This window comes from Rousettus aegyptiacus, unplaced genomic scaffold (assembly GCF_014176215.1).
Source record: "Rousettus aegyptiacus isolate mRouAeg1 unplaced genomic scaffold, mRouAeg1.p scaffold_m13_p_15, whole genome shotgun sequence".
Taxonomy (NCBI): Eukaryota; Metazoa; Chordata; class Mammalia; order Chiroptera; family Pteropodidae; genus Rousettus; species Rousettus aegyptiacus.
In genome coordinates this window covers 11,456,128-11,465,148 of record NW_023416290.1, presented here as the reverse complement: position 1 = coordinate 11,465,148, position 9,021 = coordinate 11,456,128, and positions in this window count along the sequence as shown.

The window sequence follows — 9,021 nt, the reverse complement described above, 5'->3', positions numbered from 1 at the left end:
TAAATTTTATAAACAAAAACCGCGTTCACACATGTATGTGTGCATGTGTGTGTGTAATTAAGTTCTCCAAGCTTCCAGCATAATGAAATCCAAAGTAATAAAATGGCACAGAGTAACGATAATTAATTCGTTATTAATTATATCTGTAGAACAGACTTATATGATGTCTTTTATCACTTCATAAGAAATACTGACCCTAATATTAGAAAACGAGGTCATTCACAGAAAAATTTTCTTTTTCTGACTCAAAACAACCTGCAACTATCTATTGTTAACTCCAATTAACCAACTTGAAGAAATAAGTGAAAACAAGGCCAATAATGTAGAGATAATGTAAATTTAGGTGACAACTGCAGTCTGTACGAAAGCATCCTTTTCCCATGCACCCCCCTCTCCTTACTCTGCCCACCATCACTCCCCGATAAGCTCGGGCCTCCAGACCTGAAAATCACTTTCTTCCACTTCTTGTTTGAGAGGGCGAGAGGGGCTGGAGGTTGAATCAAGGTGATGTAAATCATCACACAGGACACACTTAGCAAGATTCTAAAGTGTATTGTTCTCAGATGTCCTAAGATTACTCATGAGAATGCTAACTGGGACGGAAACACAGACTGGCCTGTACACTCATTACATTTAGACCTGACTCTCACCAGGAAAACAACTTTAAGATGAGTAAAAAAAAAAAATGAAATCCTCATTACATCTCTCATAAAAGACCTGAGAAATCATTTGAAAGCACTCATTGGCTACTCTGTGTTTAGCAAGGACCAAATTACAAAGGTTAGTCTATTTTTTGTTAAAGTGGATTTATAACAACTCTGTGAATGATAAATTTAAATGAACATTTCTCTGCTGCCATCTTGTGGATTACTTCAGTAATGCAGTCAAAGCTCAGGAGCAAGCAACTAAAGCCTTCCTTCCCCTCAAAATTATACCAGATATAAAAAGACTTATTACTTAAAGCGACTTATTTGAAAGAATAAAATATAATTTAGCGTATATGACATACTACTGCTAACATATTAAACCTCTTCCTAGGAACTATTCTTATTTTTAAGTTTAAAATCTTTTAGCTTTTAAAATATTTTTACCTTGATAAACAAAATGCTTTTGCCACTGCTTAGGCAATAATTAACTATAAAAAATATTATAAAAATTCTATGTTAAAGCAATGATCACTAAAAATAACTAGCTTTTCATATACACTGTTGGCATTATTTTTACCACCTAACACTAAAATTTAGAAAAGGAAGTTAAAATCCTCTGTCTAAAAGATAATATACATGGCATTTTAGCCTAACTTCAGGCTCAGTCCCTCCAAACCCACACACCTTTGGAAAACGACTCTAAGATGACAGCAAGAATTAATGTGTGGTCTTAGACAGCGGGAGTCAGAAAGATGGGCACCACCACCCCTCCATAGCCCAAGCTCTCTGAGTATGCTTCCCTCAACATCTGTGAACATCATTCTCTTCAAGGCCAAGGGGCTAAACCCTTGGGGAGGACATGAGAACTCACCTGGCTGTGACTACACAGTGGAGCTAGGGATACCCACAGAGAGTATCACAGCCAGCCTGTCCACTAGATGAACCAGGAATATGATATCTTCAGAGCTGTTACCTGCCCCTCTCCCCCATACTAAGACTAGGAGCAGGAAAGGTGGGAGCAGGGAATGGGGAAACAGTATTGTAATGTTGTAATTTATAATAAATATATGTTTTGTCTTCCTTACTGTTTCTGGCACAGATTTCCTAAAATCCTTGGAATTTCCTAAGTGGTGAGAGTGATAAAGGTGTCTTTAGTTACGTTAATGAGGTGACTATTGGACCACACCTAAGGGTGGTGGCTGGTTGCTGGGGAGCCAACCATGTGATTAGAGAGTAGGAAATTTTGGTGAGAGGGGACTGAGGTTGAATCAACCACCGATGGCCAAGGAGTTAATCAACTGTGCCTATGTAAGGCAGCCTCCATAAAACCTCAAAGGGGTGGGGTTGGACAGCTTCCGGGTTGATGAACACACGGAGCAGCCAGAAGAGTGACCCATTTGGAAAGGCAAGGGACCTTGTACCCTTTCCTCGTACCCTGCCCTATGCTACTCCTGAGTTACATATCCTTTTATAGTGAACCAGTATAATCTAGTAAGTAAAATGTTTCTCTTCGTTCTGTGAGCTGCTCCAGCAAACTAATCAAATCCAGAAAAGGAGTCCTTCATACCACCGATCTATAGCCAAGCAGAAAGAAGCACAGGTGACAACCTGAACTTGCCATTGGCATCTTAAGGGGGTGGTTGGCAGGCAGTCTTGTGAGACTGAGCCCTTAACCTGTGGGATCTGATGCTATCTCCAGGTAGTGTCAAATCAGCTGGTGTCAGGGAATTGGTCGTGGTGTCAGAAAACACACATACCAGAATTGGTGTCAGAATTGCAAGTGTCCTCATCCCTCCTCAGATTCTGAATGCGGTCCCAGTGGGTGAATACTACTGTGACATGTGGGGATGTGTTTCATATATGGCTGCCAAACCCACTGTAACTGCAGTTACCAATTATGTACCCAAATTTTAGGATTAGCAATAAATCCTGAAAGGGATAGAGGGGGAAAAAATAGAAATTCTTGTTATTCGTGATATATGTATTGGAGAAGTGAAGAAGAAACTGGAAAAAAAAAAATCTGTTTTCTGCTCCTTAGATAGAACCCTACCCCCTAGATAAATCATATCATCTGAGTCAGATCTTGTCCTCAAAAACTCTGCTTCTCCATTAGGTTCTATAGAACCTATGTTTGAGGACCTTCAAATGTAGATTGACCAGGAGGAGAGCCTGGGTTTGCTAGATTTAGCATCCTTCCCCCCCCCACCAAAAAAATCAAGGATGTCCAGTTAAATTAAAATTTCAGATGAAAAGCAAACGATTGGGAATACTTATACTTAAAATTTAAGCACTGTTTATCTGAAACTCAAAATTTTAATGCGCATCGTGAATTTTATCCAGCAACCATAATCTTTCCCTTCCTCAAAGACAATATTAAAGAAAATTGACAATCGACTAGAGAAAAACAAACTGGTAATTTCTTTTTAACACGAAGCTGTTTTTTTTTTTTAATCATTAAGATAAAATAGCATAAGAATACACTGAGTAACGGGTTTTCCAAATATTATGAAAAGAAAAAGGAAGATGAATTACATTAAGATTATAATTTAAGGTAGATTTGAAGGTCAGATTCAGTTTGGTAGTTCAGATACTTAGTAAGCACCACTGCCTGCAGTCGCCATGCTCAGCACCAGAAAGGACAATTTCATGAAGACGTGGCCCCTGTTCCCAGGCAGCCGTGGTCTAATGGAGGAAAGAGACTGAAGGGTGATGCACGTTTGATGTAGACGCGAATACAGAGGACAGTGGATTTCACTCCTCTCTCTGCCCCCCATAGAACCTGGTCCCCATAGAACCTGGACAATCAGGTAAAGAGATTTATTTTTAAAAAGTAGACCAAAACTGCCTGTACTGACTTTTGATTAATATCAAAACCTACATGTTGTCTGTCGGATGATAAAATGTCAAAGCTGGGCATAGCCTTAGAGATCTCATCCAGCATGCCTGTTTGACAAACTGGAAGCCTGCAGCCCCATAGCCGTGAGCATCGGAGCAGCCACCCCTAGTCTACTGACTCCACCCAGAGTCTTCTCCTGGCTGCTGCTTCCTCAGGTGAGGTCTGGCCATGTGGATGGACTGGTCTATTTCTCAGGTTTCAGATGAGGAATAAATTCCAGTTTCCAGAGAAGCTATCAAAGCACAGATAATTGTTTTCAAAGAGTTACAAGAATGCCTGCTGCCACACTGTAACAGTCCAGTTAGAGCCAAATGCACAACAGGTTAGAAAAGCAAACTGAAAGACCGTCATTAATGTCAGAGGTGATGCTCCCAGTGTATTCAGCAGGTACAGCTCCTCACTCCACTCTTTGTCCTCACGTGGTTGCGTCAAAAGGCTAAACCTCCAGACTTAGTAGAACAAACTGGTTTGGAAAATTCACGACGTATTGAGAATTGGTTCACAGAACAGATAGAATGTGAAAACTGACTCACAGTTATTGACATTAGTTATTTATTGCCAAGAGTCCTTCTTTCCTCTACTTGTCCCTTTAACTTAAAGAAAAAATTAGGGAGAGAAAAAATAGAGTTGAGATTCAGTCTCTGGGGGAAAAGGGTAAAATGACATCAAAGTAAAGGAGTACCTATCTTCACTTAGCTCTTACTTCCCTTTCTTCAAAATGTCTTTTACTTAGGACGTCTTCCTCTCAGAAGTCTTTGATGTCATGCTGGGAAAGTTTTATCTTCATCTTCCCAGTAATAGTCCATGTTCTTATTGTCAATGTAAGAAACATCCAAACCTGCAGAAAGTTTTTATAAGAGTAAGCCAAACCAACGGCAATACCGAGAAGCAAGATCTCAAATGCTCTAGAGAACGACAGCTTTGTGGTCTCTTTTTGTACATTTGGAACGAAGGAGGGAGCATAAGGAAGGTTACATGAAGGCGGGAGAAAGCAAGGCAGGGAATGGATCACAGGCTAGTAAGATTGCATGCTCTCTTGAGGGTGGTTAAGCTGCTGAAGGGTCTGAAAAAGAGGCATTTCAAAGGTGTTAACCTAGACACACAGAAACAATGGACAAGGCTTGCTTAATGGCAAAGATAAACCATTTACTAAAAAAGCTATATGTCTGAGGCATGACTACCCACCATGACCTACCCAGTTAGGAATTTATGATCAGAGCCCCCTGTGAAGTTACCTTCGGTCACTGGACTTGTCGGATTAATTAGAGTGCCCCTTTTTCATCCACGATATGTATGTAAGTATCTCTCGTAGAAAACTAATTAGGACAATTTCCACTAAAATGTAAATGACTTACATAGTTTCTAATCTTCCCAGTCCTCCTAGTGACACTTCCCTGTTCTAACAAAATTAATGAAACTTAACAAAAGCATAAACACAGATCTTTTTAGTCATTAAGGATTTCTTTCTCTGTGTGCATCACCACTTACAATAGTGAGATAGACCTCTGGACAATTTTAATGGTATATACTGGCCAGTCCCATTTACATTTTACAATTATAATTTAAATGCTGTTCTTATTTCTAATTTTAAAATTGACAAATAAAGCATGAATGATTACATTTTGTAATTATAGCTAAAAACAATATAATTATCATAAACTATGTAAGGAATTAATGACAAAAATAATAGAGGACGGAAATTGGAAGGGAAGTGAAAATGTTAAGAAAGAGCTAGAGGTTACTCTGATGGGAAAATGATGTCATCTTACTGAGAAGGTATATATTAGTTATCTATTGCTGCATAAGAAAGACAACTCTCCCCCACCGTACTCCCCACCCCACCCCCAAAAAACAGTGGCTTAAAAGACCAATAAACATTTTTTATTGCACAGAATTTTTCGGATCAGAAATTAATAAGGGAGCAAATTAGTTGAGTGTTCCAAGCTCATGGTTTCCCATGAGGCTGTTGTCCAGAAGTTGGCCTTAAGCACAGTCACCTGCAGGCTCGAGTGGGGCTGGATAATCTGCTTCCGAGATGGCTTATTCACATGGCCGGCCAATTCAGGGCTACCTCTTGGCAGGAAGTCTCAGTTCTTTGCCCCATGGACTTCCACTTGGGGCTGCTGGGGTGTCCTCATAACTGACCTCTCCCAGAGTAAATGATCCAAGAGAGAGCAAGGCAGAAGCCACAACGTCTTTTATGGCCCAACCTTGGAAGTTACACACCATCATTTCTGCAGTGCCCTGTTGGTAACAGAGCTCAACCCTACTCAATGTGAGAAGGTCCAAGAATAAAAGGCAAGAATCACTGGGAGTGAGAGAAGGCTGGTTCTATAGTGTATTAATAGATACTTTCTGACTAAGGTTGATGGAATAAAGATAGATGTTTAAGTATATTATGTAAAGTGTAAAAGTAACCACCTCCAAAAGAACTCAAAATCATATAACTAACAAACTCAAGGGAAGAAGCAGGATGGAGACAGGAGTCATCTTTCATATTAGAAAAATTAACATAGTCTAAATTTGATATATCCAGAAATAGAGAAATAAGAATATAATTTGGTCTGGGAGTAGTCACCTTTAGAATTACAAATAAAAGTTAAGACATGACTACCTATGTAGAGTGGTTCTAAGGATAGAGTGGAAGATTTTCACTGCTTACTTAAAGCCATATCAGTTGATTTTTTGGATAATGTATACATATTACTTTAATAATAATAACTTTAAAAGTGTAACTTTATCTTCAGGACATGAGTATGTTTTTCCAGATGACATATGCTGGGATTAACCCAGGAACAACATAGTAACATCCAAAAAGCTGTTAATATACTTGCACTGCCCCATAGCTAAACGGTAACACTCACGAGCACTTCAAACGGCTTTACTGGTTTAAAACAAACCATCGTCCAAATGGTTAACTTGCCTGGACTTTTTTATGTTTTCATCATACAACCCTTACAAATATTTTTTTTTCAGAATTAGGACTTGGCTTACCTTCCACAAATTCACACTCTCCTCAAGAATTGTTCTTTTACATGTACCGCAAGTCATAAAATGCAACTGAAAATAAAAACTTTTAGTGAAAGATTATATTCTTAAATTTGCGGTGCTAGGGGCTATTGACCATTTTAGGACCCTAAATAAGAATCTTCCGGAAATAGAAACCAGTGTATTGCAGAAAACCAGGGAAAATCCAGTAGACATTTCCTTGTCAAGAGTGCCTTTAAAACCCATCTGGAGAGATGACTCAGGTGGGAGTGCACAGGATAACGAAGAGAGCAGCAGCTCGCAGTGCCTTTCCCTGGGCAGAACCGGCGCTGACGGGTAGGTGCCACACGGAAGCAGGTGCCTGTGCAACAGGGAGACGCTAAAACTCAGCGCTGTCTGAAACCCAGCAGCGTTGCCTCGAAAGGGCTAAGTTGATGGGTAGTAAAGCAATCAGGTGACTAAGTGGAACTGAATTACTAGCATTCCTTTCAACTCTCAGATTTTTATAAATAAGGTGTTTCACGCTGAGTGAATGTTGCCTCCAAAATTTATGCTCGGAAAGGTAACACTTGGTAAATATTTTTGATACAATATTTGACCCTTGATGGACAGTGCAAATCACCCACACACTGAGTTTGCCGAGTATGGCCCCGAAGGCCCTAGGATCGATGTGGCATTAAGTCCCAAGCAGAGTTAACCATCTAGAGAGTAGTTGCTTTTACTCAGGCTTCTTTATGGATTGTAAGGCTGTCACATTTCACTTGTTTCATGAGCATCATCTACAAGGCACACTAAAAATTAATTAGCAAAACAGAATCATCCTTATGATTATGGGACACAGAGTGTCTAGAATCAGGAATGTAATGTTCGCCATGGAATTATCGGGCCAGGCCAGACAGACAGAAGGAGTGCCCAGCCATCAGAGGGTGATTAATCACAGTTCCCCTGAGCGGCTCTCCATGGGAGACCCACAGCAAAGGAGCAAGTGCCGCAAGGGCATGGTCACAGTAAAACACAGCCCAGACGACACGATAAAACCGGAGAGGCATGGTGGAGAGGCCGATCTGATACAGCAATCAGACACAGAGCAGCTAATTTTAAACTCATGAAAATTTTATAGGCTAAGAGCTTCTACTGCAGACATTAACAGGGCCTAAAAATCTCATGTTATTCCAAACTGAAAGACAGAGGTTGACAAAACTCGGGCAGCTGCCAGTGATCACCCAAGGTCACAGCTGTGATACAGCTCTTCACTGCTCTCTGGTCACAGATCTTGCCTCTCCCTGTCCCCAGAGATGGCACGCTGCTGGATTAATCACAGGGCACCTCTCCCCCTGGCCATGATACTAGTTCAGGGTTGTAACTAGGAAGCAGACTCCTTGCCTCTAGGATTAGAGAACTGAGTGGGGAGGACTCTGGAGTGTTGTGAGCCTTGTACCCTACCAAAAACCCCTCTGAGGTATTCTGCAGAGACAGAAATATGAAGTCAGCATGGGCACAAGGTCCAGAGGCATTCAAATCTCTAGATCCAGCCAGCCCTTGGGCTGATTTTATGTGTGCCCTTTCTGTAGTTTGTCTCTACGAACCAATGCATTCTTTTGGGCTTTAAAGTTGCGTTTCTGACCTAATGTCTATCATATGTATAACCAGTTTATTGGGGAAACGCAACTTTTAGGGGGAATAATGTAAAACACTTTTTAAAAAAATTATTGCCTCAAGCTGTACTATATCCATTCTCCCTTGCTCATCTTTTTTAAAAAATGTACAAATTAAATGTCTTCCAGTTGTCATAGAGCTTAGCAAACTTTTTCTGTGAAGAGCCAGATAATAAATATTTTAGACTTTGTGGGTCACATGCAATCAATGTTTCATATTCTTGTTTATTTTGAAATTCTTTAAAAAATGTCAAAACCATGGGCTGGAGCTGGATTTGGCTCATAGGTTATTAAAACAATTCAGTTTTGAGCTTTAATCTCCTTTGGAAAGATCTATCAGGCCCTGACTGTCCCCATGCATTCCCACTGAGAATGCTAGACTGCCCGGTTTATGTGTCCTCTAACACCGAGCAAATTCTGTAGTCACACAGACAGCTAAGTCAAGGTGACTGCCAGGTAGCCCAGCATGACTACAGAGCCAGGGTTATGGTAAGGCACGCAGGGTGTCCAGGGCTCAAAATTCAAGGAGGCTCTCATGCTTAGGTGCTAATTCTGCATTTGCCAAATCTAAGACCAAGTGCTTTCCTAAATTTTGCCCCATGGGTGCCATCCCTTGCCTCATTCTTCCTCCCACCCAGATGACCACCATGTCTAACTGTTCACTCTCAAGAGGAGAGGAACTGTCTTGCTTTTTGCTAGTGTTTGCTGCTCACTCAAAAAACACTGAGCCACTGTAGAAAACAGTATGAGGATTCCTCAGAATATTAAAAATAGAACTACCGAACGTCCCAGCAATTCCACTTCTGGCTATTAATACCAAAAAAACCCAAAACAA